The sequence below is a fragment of the Ambystoma mexicanum genome, chromosome 11, assembly GCF_040938575.1.
Source record: "Ambystoma mexicanum isolate Mex_15411 chromosome 11, UKY_AmexF1_1, whole genome shotgun sequence".
Classification (NCBI taxonomy): domain Eukaryota; kingdom Metazoa; phylum Chordata; class Amphibia; order Caudata; family Ambystomatidae; genus Ambystoma; species Ambystoma mexicanum.
Window position 1 is genome coordinate 1,488,389,716 of NC_090934.1, and position 14,678 is coordinate 1,488,404,393.

The 14,678-nt window shown below is 46.5% G+C and overlaps 1 long non-coding RNA gene across 2 annotated transcripts in view; it reads left to right on the forward strand.

The window, feature by feature from the left end:
• The window catches only part of LOC138504878 (uncharacterized), a 456,652-nt gene extending 443,678 nt beyond the window's left edge, over positions 1-12,974 (forward strand). For both annotated transcript variants that reach the window (XR_011280030.1, XR_011280029.1), the window contains 3 exons: positions 5,338-5,603; positions 6,012-6,152; positions 12,539-12,974. This is a non-coding gene — a long non-coding RNA (uncharacterized lncRNA). The remainder of the gene's footprint in view (positions 1-5,337; positions 5,604-6,011; positions 6,153-12,538) is intronic.
• Positions 12,975-14,678: the final 1,704 nt, after the last annotated feature.

Consider the following 14,678-nt stretch of genomic DNA (forward strand, 5'->3'; position numbering starts at 1 on the left):
TCATTGTTGCCCCCTCTCATCAATCCTTTAGTATTCATCACTCTGTGGCTCATTGGTGCCCCCTCTCATCACTCCTTCAGTATTCATCCCTCTGTGGCTCATTGGTGACCCATTTTTATCACTCCTTTAGAATTTATCCCTCTGTGGCTCATTGGTGCCCCTTCTCATCACTCCTTTAGTGTTCATCCTTCTGTGGCTCATTGGTGACCCATTTTATCACTCCTTTAGTATTCATCACTCTGTGGCTCATTGGATCCCCCTCTCAGCACTCCTTTAGTATTCATCCCTCTGTGTCTCATTGGTGCCCCCTCTCATCACTCCTTCAGTATGCATCCCTCTGTGGCTCATTGGTGACCCATTTTATCACTCCTTTCGTATTCATCCCTCTGTGGCTCATTGGTGACCCATCTTATCACTCCTTCAGTATTCATCCCTCTGTGGCTCATTGGTGACCCATTTTATCACTCCTTTAGTCTTCATCCCTCTGTGGCTCATTGTTGCCCCCTCTCATCACTCCTTTAGTATTCATCACTCAGTGGCTCATTGGATCCCCCTCTCAGCACTCCTTCAGTATTCATCCCTCTGTGGCTCATTTGGTGCCCCCTCTCATCACTCCTTCAGTATTCATCCCTCTGTGGCTCATTGGTGACCCATTTTATCACTCCTTTCGTATTCATCCCTCTGTGGCTCATTGGTGCCCCCTCTCATCACTCCTTTAGTATTCATCACTCTGCGGCTCATTGGTGACCAATTTTATCACTCCTTTCGTATTCATCCCTCTGTGGCTCATTTGTGCCCCCTCTCATCACTCTTTCAGTATTCCTCCCTCTGTGGCTCATTGGTACCCCCTCTCATCACTCCTTTAGTCTTCATCCCTCTGTGGCTCATTGTTGCCCCCTCTCATCACTCCTTTAGTATTCATCACTCTGTGGCTCATTGGTGCCTCCTCTCATCACTTATTCAGTATTCATCCCTCTGTGGCTCATTGGTGACCCATGTTATCACTCCTTTCGTATTCATCCCTCTGTGGCTCATTGGTGACACATTTTTATCACTCCTTTAGTATTCATCCCTCTGTGGCTCATTGGTGCCCCTTCTCATCACTCCTTTAGTGTTCATCCTTCTGTGGCTCATTGGTGACCCATCTTATCACTCCTTTAGTATTCATCAGTCTGTGGCTCATTGGTGCCCCCTCTCATCACTCCTTCAGTATTCATCCCTCTGTGGCTCATTGGTGACCCATCTTATCACTCCTTTAGTATTCATCAGTCTGTGGCTCATTGGTGCCCCCTCTCATCACTCCTTCAGTATTCATCCCTCTGTGGCTCATTGGTGACCCATCTTATCACTCCTTTAGTATTCATCGGTCTGTGGCTCATTGGTGCCCCCTCTTATCACTCCTTTAGTCTTCATCCCTCTGTGGCTCATTGTTGCCCCCTCTCATCACTCCTTTAGTATTCATCACTCAGAGCTCATTGGTGCCCCCTCTCAGCACTCCTTCAGTATTCATCCCTCTGTGGCTCATTGGTGCCCCCTCTCATCACTCCTTCAGTATTCATCCCTCTGCGGCTCATTGGTGACCCATTTTATCACTCCTTTCGTATTCATCCCTCTGTGGCTCATTGGTGCCCCCTCTCATCACTCCTTTAGTATTCATCACTCTGTGGCTCATTGGTGCCCCCTCTCATCGCTCCTTCAGTATTCATCCCTCTGTGGCTCATCGGTGCCCCCTCTCATCACTCCTTCAGTATGCATCCCTCTGTGGCTCATTGGTGACCAATTTTATCACTCCTTTCGTATTCATCCCTCTGTGGCTCATTTGTGCCCCCTCTCATCACTCCTTTAGTCTTCATCCCTCTGTGGCTCATTGGTACCCCTCTCATCACTCCTTTAGTATTCATCACTCTGTGGCTCATTGGTGCCCCCTCTCATCACTGCTTCAGTATTCATCCCTCTGTGGCTCATTGGTGCCCCCTCTCATCACTCCTTCAGTATTCATCCCTCTGTGGCTCATTGGTGCCCCCTCTCATCACTCCTTTAGTCTTCATTCCTCTGTGGCTCATTGTTGCCCCCTCTCATCACTCCTTTCATATTCATCCCTCTGTGGCGCATTGGTGCCCCCTCTCATCACTCCTTTAGTCTTCATCCCTCTGTGGCTCATTGTTGCCCCCTCTCATCACTCCTTCAGTATTCATCCCTCTGTTGCTCATTGATGACCCATTTTATCACTCCTTTAGTATTCATCCCTCTGTGGCTCATTGGTGACCCATTTTATCACTCCTTTAGTATTCACCCCTCTGTGGCTCATTGGTGCCCCCTCTCATCACGCCTTTAGTCTTCATCCCTCTGTGGCTCATTGGTGCCCCCTCGTATTACTCATTTAGTATTCATCACTCTGTGGCTCATTGGTGTCCCCTCTCATCAAACCTTTAGTATTCATCCCTCTGTGGCTCATTGGTGCCCCCTCTCATCACTCCTTTAGTATTCATCCCTCTGTGGCTCATTGGTGCCCCATTGTATCACTCCTTTAGTATTCACCCCGCTGTGGCTCATTGGTGCCCCCTCTCATTACTCCTTTCGTATTCATCCTTCTGTGGCCCATTGGTGCCCCCTCGTATCACTCCTTTAGTGTTCATCCCTCTGTGGCTCATTCGTGCCCCCTCGTATCACTCCTTTAGTGTTCATCCCTCTGTGGCTCATTGGTGCCCCCTCGTATCACTCCTTTAGTGTTCATCCCTCTGTGGCTCATTGGTGCCCCCTCTCATCACTCATTTAGTCTTCATCCCTCTGTGGCTCATTTGTGCCCCCTCTCATCACTCCTTCAGTATTCATCCCTCTGTGGCTCATTGGTGCCCCCTCTCATCACTCCTTTAGTGTTCATCCCTCTGTGGCTCATTGTTGCCCCTCTCATCACTCCTTTAGTATTCATCACTCTGTGGCTCAATGGTGCCCGCTCTCATCACTCCTTCAGTATTCATCACTCAGTGGCTCATTGGTGACCCATTTTATCACTCCTTTAGTATTCATCACTCTGTGGCTCATTGGTGCCCCCTCTCATCACTCCTTTAGTGTTCATCCCTCTGTGGCTCATTTGTGCCCCCTCTCATCACTCCTTCAGTATTCATCCCTCTGTGGCTCATTGGTGACCCATTTTATCACTCCTTTCATGTTCATCCCTCTGTGGCTTATTGGTGCCCCCTCTCATCACACGTGTCGGCTGACCGAACTTGCACACCAAGTCCTAACAGTGTTTCTAAAAACACTCACAATTGTTTTTCAAAAAAAACACTCAGAAAATCACTTATAAAAAACGAATTGCTTCGTATCAACCAAAGTGTTATAAGCAATTATTTCAGAAAACTCTAGCAAGATAACCAGGAGTAAAAAGACTTTTTCCTACTTACCAAACTGGGGTCCAGGCTAAACCCCAAAAACCGCTCCTGTGATCTTGTGATACTCCTAATCACAATACAAATGGAGCTCAGCACAGGCAGGTTCCATTCCTAGAGCCAAAATTGACCTTGCATAATAGATTAACACTGGTATCTATCTGCTGCATAATATGCTTTTAGGGCTGCCACCCCCTGCCATATCTCCTGGAGATGCATAATAGAAGAACACTGGTGTCTATCCGCTGCATAATATGCTTTTTCGGCTGCCTTCCCCCTGCCAGATCTCCTAGAGATATGATTTGATATGATAGTTTATTTATATAGTGCCTATACACAATGTGTTTCAAAGCGCTTCAAGGCAAGGGAGGGAACAAGGGAAAATACAACAACATTCTTACAAGCTATGAACAGTTAGGATGTGAAATTAACTATCGTATTCGGCCTGACGACATTTCAGATAGTGCAAGAGCTAAGACATAGATAAGGAAGGGAGGGAGAGAGTGGCAAGGAATGAGAAACAGACAGGCCACTACCGTACTAGGCCTGACGACATTTCTGGTAGAGCCGGAGAAAAACAAAATGTGAGGGAGTGGGGTGCAGAAAGGGAGAGGAGGAACAAAACAAGCGACTATTGTACTAGGCCTGACAACGTTTCAAATTGTGCTGGAGGGAGGAGGGGGGAACAGTGAGGGCATGGGGGAGCGATAGACAAGGTTGCTATCATACTAGGTCCAGGGACAATTCTGATAGAGTAAGTGCATAGAAGAAAGTAAGGGGAGGAGATAGGAAAAGGGAGAGGGAGGAGAGAACAGAGAGTAAGCAGTCAAAAAGAGTGGAGAGCGAATACAATTGCAGAAGTCAGTAGTAACACATAATGTTGCAAGCCAGGAAACAAGATGAAGATGGGAACAGCATGATTCAGGGCCACCATGAGTACAAGATGCAAAGGAAGTCCAGCATGAAAGTTGAGAAAGGGTAACGCACTGTGAATGAATGAAGTCCATAAAAGTAAAATCCAGCATTGGCCACAAGACGGTGATGGTGAAACCAGAAGGTGTCAGGACAGGCTTCTTTGTGCGGGAAGGGGTTGAGGAGGCACAAGGGAACAATACGGGGGGACCAGAGAGAGTGGGGATGGCCTGTGGGGACAGAGGGTGTAAACACATGTTGGTGCATGCTAACCCACTGTCTTGGGCTACCCTCCCCCTGCCAGATCTGCCTTCCCCCTGCCAGATCTCTTGGAAATGCATAATAGAAGACCACTGGTGTCTTTCCACTTCACAATATACTTTTTGGGGTGCCTTCCACCTGCCAGATCTCCTGGAGATGCATAATAGAAGAGCACTGGTGTCTATCCGCTGCATAATATGCTTTTTGGTTGCCTTCCCCCTGCCAGATCTCATGGAGATTCGTAACGGAAGAGCACTGGCATCTATCCGTGGAATAAAATGGGCTGCCACCCCCTGCCAGATTTCCTGGAGATGCATAATAGAAGAGCACTGGTGTCTATCCGTGGCATAAAATGCTTTTTAGGGCTGCCTTCCCTCTGCCAGTTTCCTGGAGATGCATAATAGAAGAGCACTGGTGTCTATCCGCTGCATAATATGCTTTTTAGGGCTGCCTTCCCTCTGCCAGTTTCCTGGAGATGCATAATAGAAGAGCACTGGTGTCTATCCACTGCATAATATGATTTTTTAGGGCTGCCTTACCCCTGCCAGATGATCTGGTGATGCATAATAGGAGAACACTGGTGTCTATCTGCTGCATAATATGCTTTCTAGGGCTGGCGGATCTCCTGGAGATGCATACTAGAAGAACACTGGTGTCTGCCCGATGCATAATATGCTTTTTAGGGCTGACTTGCCCCTGAGTGATGAGAAGAATAGGAGTTTGGGTTCTGATGGCTTTAGGATAGTCACGTTCTTAACTCTGGTTTTTCTTACAGGATGAAGAAGGCTACGCAGAAGCCTAGAGCCTTTTCATAATAGCAAACAACGCCATGGACAACTATCAAAGCCTGGCAGAACAGCTTACGGACGTGATCGAGATCGCTCTCGCCTGTGAGGTAAAATGACTTCCTCATGGCCTCAGGAACATGCCCTATTAGGTCTGCTTGGGAGAGCTTTAGATCTCTGCCAGATCTCTTGAAGATGCACAGTAGCAGGGCACTGGTCTCGGCCAGCAACTCAGCATCCTTGTGACATCTGTCTTGTAAGTTGGGAAGTCCTTCCTGGAATGCTTCATGCTAGCTTTGCTTGTATGCTTGTCCTGCAGATGTTACTGTCAGTAGCTGCATTTATTTCATCCTCTTTAAAGGAATAAAGTGCAACTACACTCATGCAATGTCATTGGTCAATTCTTCATTGCCAATAGTTCCTGGTGCAAGGTAAATAGAGAGAAGCAGGTGTATTAGAGAATTGGATGTAAAACAAAAACATTCTGTTTAATGGCAGTCTACTAAAGTTATGTCCTTCTAAGTTCTTTTTGAGTTTGGTAAAAGTATTGGATAGTTTGAAAGTGCTATTTTCTGATCAGGTATTATGAGCGATGTTAGGAGTCTGTGTTGTGATGGTTTCGCATTTTTGCCGCATGATTGAGCTCATTGTGTGATTCCTGCAGCTTGAAGGAGACGCCTTCATTAATAGGTGCTCCCTACAACGGGTAGAGGAACTGCTGTGGTACACGCAGGACGAGAAATCATTGCATGGCGAAGTGAAGCGAATAATCGCACATATGAAACAGACACGCCGGCCGCACAAGGTGAGACTGTTTTGTAATGAATTGAAGAAATGTCACATAGTAGGACACTGGTGTCTGTCTGCTGCATAATATGCTTTCTAGGGCTGGCAGATCTCCTGGAGATGCATACTAGAAGAACACTGGTGTCTGCCCGATGCATAATATGCTTTTTAGGGCTGACTTGCCCCTGCCAGATCTCGTGGAGATGTTTGTTTGTTTTATTACTTGTATTGGGCACCAGACCTATGGGTATCTGGGCGCATTGCATAAGACAACTTACAGCTCAGTAATAAAATGCATAATAAATAGCACTGGTGTCTATCCGCTGCATAATATGCTTTTTAGGGCTGCCCCCGGCCAGATCTCCTGGAGATGCATAATGGAAAAAGGCTGGTTTGTACCCGCTGCATAATATGCTTTTTAGGGCTGCCTTCCCCTTGCGAGATCTCCTGGAGATGCATAATAGAAGAAAATTGGTGTCCACCCGATGCATAATATGCTTTCTAGGGCTGCCAGATCTCCTGGAGATGCATAATAGAAGAAAACTTTTGTCTGCCCGATGCATAATATGCTTTCTAGGGCTGCCTCCCCCCTGCCAGATCTCGTGGAGATGTTTGTTTGTTTTATTACTTGTATTGAGCACCAGACCCATGGGTATCAGGGCGCATTGCATAAGACAACTTACAGCTTAGTAATAAAATGCATAATAAAAGAGCACTAGTGTCTATCTACTGCATAATATGCTTTTTAGGGCTGCCCCCCTGCCACATCTCTCGGAGATGCATAATAGGAGAACACTGGTGTCTATCTGCTGCATAATATGCTTTTTAGGGCTGCCTTCCCTCTGCAAGATCTCCTGGAGATGCATAATATGAAAACACTGGTGTCTATCCCCTGGAGGTGCATCATAGAAGAACACTGGTGTCTATCCACTGCATAATATGCTTTTTAGGGCTGCCTTCCCCATGCCAGATTTCCTGGAGATACATAATAGAAGAGCACTGGTGTCTATCCACTGCATAATATGCTTTTTAGGGCTGCCTTCCCCCTGCCAGATCTCCTGGAGATGCATAATAGAAGAGCACTGGTGTCTATCCGCTGCATAATGTGCTTTTTAAGGCTGCCTTCCCCCTGCCAGATTTCCTGGAGATACATAATAGAAGAGCACTGGTGTCTATCCGCTGCATAATATTCTTTTTACTCCTGCCTTCCCCCTGCCAGATCTCCTGAGATGCATAATAGAAGAGCACTGGTGTCTATCCGCTGCATAATGTGCTTTTTAGGGCTGCCTCCCTCCTGCAAGATCTCCAGGAGATGCATAATAGAAGAGCACTGGTGTCTATCCGCTGCATAATATGATTTTTAGGGCTGCCTTCCCCCTGCCAGATTTACTGGAGATACATAATAGAAGAGCACTGGTGTCTATCCGCTGCATAACATGCTTTTTAGGGCTGCCTTCCCCCTGCCAGATCTCCCGGAGATGCATAATAGAAGAACACTGGTGTCTACCCGATGCATAATATGCTTTCTAGGGCTGCCAGATCTCCTGGAGATGCATAATAGAAGAACACTTTTGTCTGCCCGATGCATAATATGCTTTTTAGGGCTGACTTCCCCCTGCCAGATCTCGTGGAGATGTTTGTTTGTTTTATTACTTGTATTGGGCACCAGACCCATGGGTATCAGGGCGCATTGCATAAGACAACTTACAGCTTAGTAATAAAATGCATAATAAATAGCACTGGTGTCTATCCGCTGCATAATATGCTTTTTAGGGCTGCCTTCCCCATGCCAGATTTTCTGGAGATACAAAATAGAAGAGCACTGGTGTCTATCTGCTGCCTAATATGCTTTTTAGGGCTGCCTTCCCCCTGCCAGATCTCCTGGAGATGCATAATAGAAGAGCACTGGTGTCTATCCGCTGCATAATGTGCTTTTTAGGGCTGCCTTCCCCATGCCAGATTTCCTGGAGATACATAATAGAAGAGCACTGGTGTCTATCCGCTGCATAATATGCTTTTTACTGCTGCCTTCCCCCTGCCAGATCTCCTGGAGATGCATAATAGAAGAGCACTGGTGTCTATCCGCTGCATAATGTGCTTTTTAGGGCTGCCTCCCTCCTGCAAGATCTCCTGGAGATGCATAATAGAAGAGCACTGGTGTCTATCCGCTGCATAATATGCTTTTTAGGGCTGCCTTCCCCCTGCCAGATTTACTGGAGATACATAATAGAAGAGCACTAGTGTCTATCCGCTGCATAACATGCTTTTTAGGGCTGCCTTCCCCCTGCCAGATCTCCTGGAGATGCATAATAGAAGAACACTGGTGTCTATCCGCTGCATGATATGCTTTTTAGGGCTGCCTCCCCCTTGCGAGATCTCCTGGAGATGCATAATAGAAGAAAATTGGTGTCCACCCGATGCATAATATGCTTTCTAGGGCTGCCAGATCTCCTGGAGATGCATAATAGAAGAAAACTTTTGTCTGCCCGATGCATAATATGCTTTTTAGGGCTGACTTCCCCCTGCCAGATCTCGTGGAGATGTTTGTTTGTTTTATTACTTGTATTGGGCACCAGACCCATGGGTATCAGGGCGCATTGCATAAGACAACTTACAGCTTAGTAATAAAATGCATAATAAATAGCACTCGTCTCTATCCGCTGCATAATATGCTTTTTAGGGCTGCCCCCCGGCCAGATCTCCTGGAGATGCATAATGGAAAAAGGCTGGTTTGTACCCGCTGCATAATATGCTTTTTAGCACTTTCACCCCATGCCAGATCTCCTGGAAATGCATAATAGAAGAAGACTGGTGTCTATACGCTGCATAATATGCGGTTTGGGCTGCCTTCCCCCTGCCAGATTTCTTGGAGATGCATAATAGAAGAACACTGTCTATCTGCTGCATAATATGCTTTCTAGGGCTGCCACCACCTGCCAGATCTCCTGGAGATACATAATAGAAGAACACTGGTGTCCATCTGCTGCATAATATGCTTTTTAGGGCTGCCACCCCCTGCCAGATCTCCTGGAGATGCATAATCGACAGAGAACTCTTGTCTTCCCGCTGCATAATATGCTGTTTAGGGCTGCCTTTCCCGTGCCAGATCTCCTGGAGATGCATAAAAGAATAGCACGGGTGTCTATGCGCTGAATAACATGCTTTTTAGGGCTGTCTTCCCTGCCAGATCTCCGGGAGATGCCTAATAGTCGAACACTCGTGTCTCCCCTGGAGATGCATAATAGAAGAACACTGCTGTCTACCCACTGCACAATATGCTTTCTAGGGCTGCCACCACCTGCCAGATGTCTTGGAGATGCATAATAGAAAAACATTGGTATCTATCTGCTGCATAATATGCTTTTTAGGGCTGCCACCCCCCTGCCAGATCTCCTGGAGATGCATAATAGAAGAAGGAAAAAGTCTTTTTACTCCTGGTTATCTTGCTAGAGTTTTCTGAAATAATTGCTTATGACACTTTGGTTGATACGAAGCAATTCGTTTTTTATTAGTGATTTTCTGAGTGGTTTTTTTGAAAAACAATTGTGAGTACAGAGCAACCCAGGACGCTCAACACAGAACCAAGGGCCCAACAGGAGCCAAGACTGACCCAAGGACAGCCTTCAATTTATACCAGGACCCCAATGAGGGCAACCAGCAGTTCACACATGCCTTGAGAAAGACCCCCCGGGTCGAAACACGTGTCGGCTGACCGAACTTGCACACCAAGTCCTAACAGTGTTTATAAAAACACTCACAATTGTTTTTCAAAAAAACCACTCAGAAAATCACTAATAAAAAACGAATTGCTTCGTATCAACCAAAGTGTTATAAGCAATTATTTCAGAAAACTCTAGCAAGATACCAGGAGTAAAAAGACTTTTTCCTACTTACCAAACTGGGGTCCAGGCTAAACCCCAAAAACCGCTCCTGTGATCTTGTGATACTCCTAATCACAATACAAATGGAGCTCAGCACAGGCAGGTTCCATTCCTAGAGCCAAAATTGACCTTGCATAATAGATTAACACTGGTATCTATCTGCTGCATAATATGCTTTTAGGGCTGCCACCCCCTGCCAGATCTCCTAGAGATATGATTTGATATGATAGTTTATTTATATAGCGCCTATACACAATGTGTTTCAAAGCGCTTCAAGGCAAGGGAGGGAACAAGGGAAAATACAACTACATTCTTACAGGCCATGAACAGTAAGCATGTGAAATTAACTATCGTACTCGGCCTGACGACATTTCAGATAGTGCAAGAGCTAAGACATAGATAAGGAAGGGAGGGAGAGAGTGGCAAGGAATGAGAAACAGACAGGCCACTACCGTACTAGGCCTGACGACATTTCTGGTAGAGCCGGAGAAAAACAAAATGTGAGGGAGTGGGGTGCAGAAAGGGAGAGGAGGAACAAAACAAGCGACTATTGTACTAGGCCTGACAACGTTTCAAATTGTGCTGGAGGGAGGAGGGGAAACAGTAAGGGCATGGGGGAGCGATAGACAAGGTTGCTATCATACTAGGTCCAGGGACAATTCTGATAGAGTAAGTGCATAGAAGAAAGTAAGGGGAGGAGATAGGAAAAGGGAGAGGGAGGAGAGAACAGAGAGTAAGCAGTCAAAAAGAGTGGAGAGCGAATACAATTGCAGAAGTCAGTAGTAACACATAATGTTGCAAGCCAGGAAACAAGATGAAGATGGGAACAGCATGATTCAGGGCCACCATGAGTACAAGATGCAAAGGAAGTCCAGCATGAAAGTTGAGAAAGGGTAACGCACTGTGAATGAATGAAGTCCATAAAAGTAAAATCCAGCATTGGCCACAAGACGGTGATGGTGAAACCAGAAGGTGTCAGGACAGGCTTCTTTGTGCGGGAAGGGGTTGAGGAGGCACAAGGGAACAATACGGGGGGACCAGAGAGAGTGGGGATGGCCTGTGGGGACAGAGGGTGTAAACACATGTTGGTGCATGCTAACCCACTGTCTTGGGCTACCCTCCCCCTGCCAGATCTGCCTTCCCCCTGCCACATCTCTTGGAAATGCATAATAGAAGACCACTGGTGTCTTTCCACTTCACAATATACTTTTTGGGGTGCCTTCCACCTGCCAGATCTCCTGGAGATGCATAATAGAAGAGCACTGGTGTCTATCCGCTGCATAATATGCTTTTTGGTTGCCTTCCCCCTGCCAGATCTCATGGAGATTCGTAACGGAAGAGCACTGGCATCTATCCGTGGAATAAAATGGGCTGCCACCCCCTGCCAGATTTCCTGGAGATGCATAATAGAAGAGCACTGGTGTCTATCCGTGGCATAAAATGCTTTTTAGGGCTGCCACCCCCTGCCAGATTTCCTGGAGATGCATAATAGAAGAGGACTGGTGTCTATCCACTGCATAATATGTTTTTTTAGCGTTGCCACCCCCTGCCAGTTCTCCGGGAGATGCATAATAGAAGAACACTTGTGTCTGTCCGCTGCATAATATGCTTTTTAGGGCTGCCAGCCCCCTGCCATATCTCCTGGAGATGCATAACAGAAGAGCACTGGCGTCTATCCGCTGCATAAAAGGCTTTTTAGGGCTGCCACCCCCTTTCAGATCTCCTGGAGATGCATAATAGAAGAGCACTGGTGTCTATCCGCTGCATAATATGCTATTTAGGGCTGCCTTTCTCCTGCCAGATCTCCTGGAGATGCATAATAGAAGAGCACTGGTGTCTATGTGCTGCATAATATGCTTTTTAGGGCTGCCACCCCCTTTCAGATCTGCTGGAGATGCATAATAGAAGAGCACTGGTGTCTATCCACTGCATAATATGCTTTTTAGGGCTGCCACCCCCTGCCAGATCTCCTGGAGATGCATAATAGAAGAGCACTGGTGTCTATCCGCTGCATAATGTGCTTTTTTAGGGCTGTTTTTCCCCTGCGAGATCTCCTGGAGATGCATAATAGGAGAACACTGGTGTCTATCCAGTGCATAACATGCTTTGCGGGCTGCCTTCCCCCTGCCAGATCTCTTGGAGATGCATAATAGAAGAGCACTGGTGTCTATCCGCTGCATAATATGCTTTTTAGGGCTGCCTTCCCTCTGCTAGTTTCCTGGAGATGCATAATAGAAGAGCACTGGTGTCTATCCACTGCATAATATGATTTTTTAGGGCTGCCTTCCCCCTGCCAGATCTCCTGGTGATGCATAATAGGAAAACACTGGTGTCTATCTGCTGCATAATATGCTTTCTAGGGCTGGCGGATCTCCTGGAGATGCATACTAGAAGAACACTGGTGTCTGCCCGATGCATAATATGCTTTTTAGGGCTGACTTGCCCCTGAGTGATGAGTAGAATAGGAGTTTGGGTTCTGATGGCTTTAGGATAGTCACGTTCTTAACTCTGGTTTTTCTTACAGGATGAAGAAGGCTACGCAGAAGCCTAGAGCCTTTTCATAATAGCAAACAACGCCATGGACAACTATCAAAGCCTGGCAGAACAGCTTACGGACGTGATCGAGATCGCTCTCGCCTGTGAGGTAAAATGACTTCCTCATGGCCTCAGGAACATGCCCTATTAGGTCTGCCTGGGAGAGCTTTAGATCTCTGCCAGATCTCTTGAAGATGCACAGTAGCAGGGCACTGGTCTCGGCCAGCAACTCAGCATCCTTGTGACATCTGTCTTGTAAGTTGGGAAGTCCTTCCTGGAATGCTTCATGCTAGCTCTGCTTGTATTCTTGGTATGGTTCTCTATGGCTTCCACCCTTTGTGAGCCTCAGCTTGTCCTGCAGATGTTACTGTCAGTAGCTGCATTTATTTCATCCTCTTTAAAGGAATAAAGTGCAACTACACTCATGCAATGTCATTGGTCAATTCTTCATTGCCAATAGTTCCTGGTGCAAGGTAAACAGGGATAAGCAGGTGTATTAGGGAATTGGATGTAAAACAAAAACATTCTGTTTAATGGCAGTCTACTAAAGTTATGTCCTTCTAAGTTCTTTTTGAGTTTGGTAAAAGTATTGGATAGTTTGAAAGTGCTATTTTCTGATCAGGTATTATGAGCGATGTTAGGAGTCTGTGTTGTGATGGTTTCGCATTTTTGCCGCATGATTGAGCTCATTGTGTGATTCCTGCAGCTTGAAGGAGACGCCTTCATTAATAGGTGCTCCCTACAACGGGTAGAGGAACTGCTGTGGTACACGCAGGACGAGAAATCATTGCATGGCGAAGTGAAGCGAATAATCGCACATATGAAACAGACACGCCGGCCGCACAAGGTGAGACTGTTTTGTAATGAATTGAAGAAATGTCACATAGTAGAACACTGGTGTCTGTCCGCTGCATAATATGCTTTTAGGGCTGCCCCCCCGCTAGATCTCCTGGAGATGCATAATAGGGGAACACTGGTGTCTATCCGCTTCATAATATGCTTTTAGGGCTGCCTTGCCCCTGCGAGATCTCCTGGAGATGCATAATATGAAAACACTGTGTCTATCCCCTGGAGATGCATAATAGAAGAACACTGTTGTCTATCCACTGCATAATATGCTTTTTAGAGCTGCCACCGCCTGCCAGATCTCCTCGAGATGCATAATAGGAGAACACTGGTGTCTATCCGCTGCATAATATGCTTTTTAGGGCTGCCTTCCCCCTGCCAGTTTCCTGGAGATGCATAATAGAAGAGCACTGGTGTCTATCCACTGCATAATATGATTTTTTAGGGCTGCCTTCCCCCTGCCAGATCTCCTGGAGATGCATAATAGGAGAACACTGGTGTCTATCTGCTGCATAATATGCTTTCTAGGGCTGGCAGATCTCCTGGAGATGCATACTAGAAGAACACTGGTGTCTGCCCGATGCATAATATGCTTTTTAGGGCTGACTTGCCCCTGCCAGATCTCGTGGAGATGTTTGTTTGTTTTATTACTTGTATTGGGCACCAGACCTATGGGTATCTGGGCGCATTGCATAAGACAACTTACAGCTTAGTAATAAAATGCATAATAAATAGCACTGGTGTCTATCCGCTGCATAATATGCTTTTTAGGGCTGCCCCCGGCCAGATCTCCTGGAGATGCATAATGGAAAAAAGGCTGGTTTGTACCCGCTGCATAATATGCTTTTTAGCACTTTCACCCCATGCCAGATCTCCTGGAAATGCATAATAGAAGAAGACTGGTGTCTATACGCTGCATAATATGTGGTTTGGGCTGCCGTCCCCCTGCCAGATTTCTTGGAGATGCATAATAGAAGAACACTGTCTATCCGCTGCATATTATGCTTTATAGGGCTGCCCCCCTTCCAGATCTCCTCGAGATGCATAATAGAAGGGCACTGCTGTCTATCTGCTGCATAATATGCTTTCTAGGGATGCCACCACCTGCCAGATCTCCTAGAGATGCATAATAGAAGAACACTTTTGTCTGCCCGATGCATAATATGCTTTCTAGGGCTGCCTCCCCCCTGCCAGATCTCGTGGAGATGTTTGTTTGTTTTATTACTTGTATTGGGCACCAGACCCATGGGTATCAGGGCGCATTGCATAAGACAACTTACAGC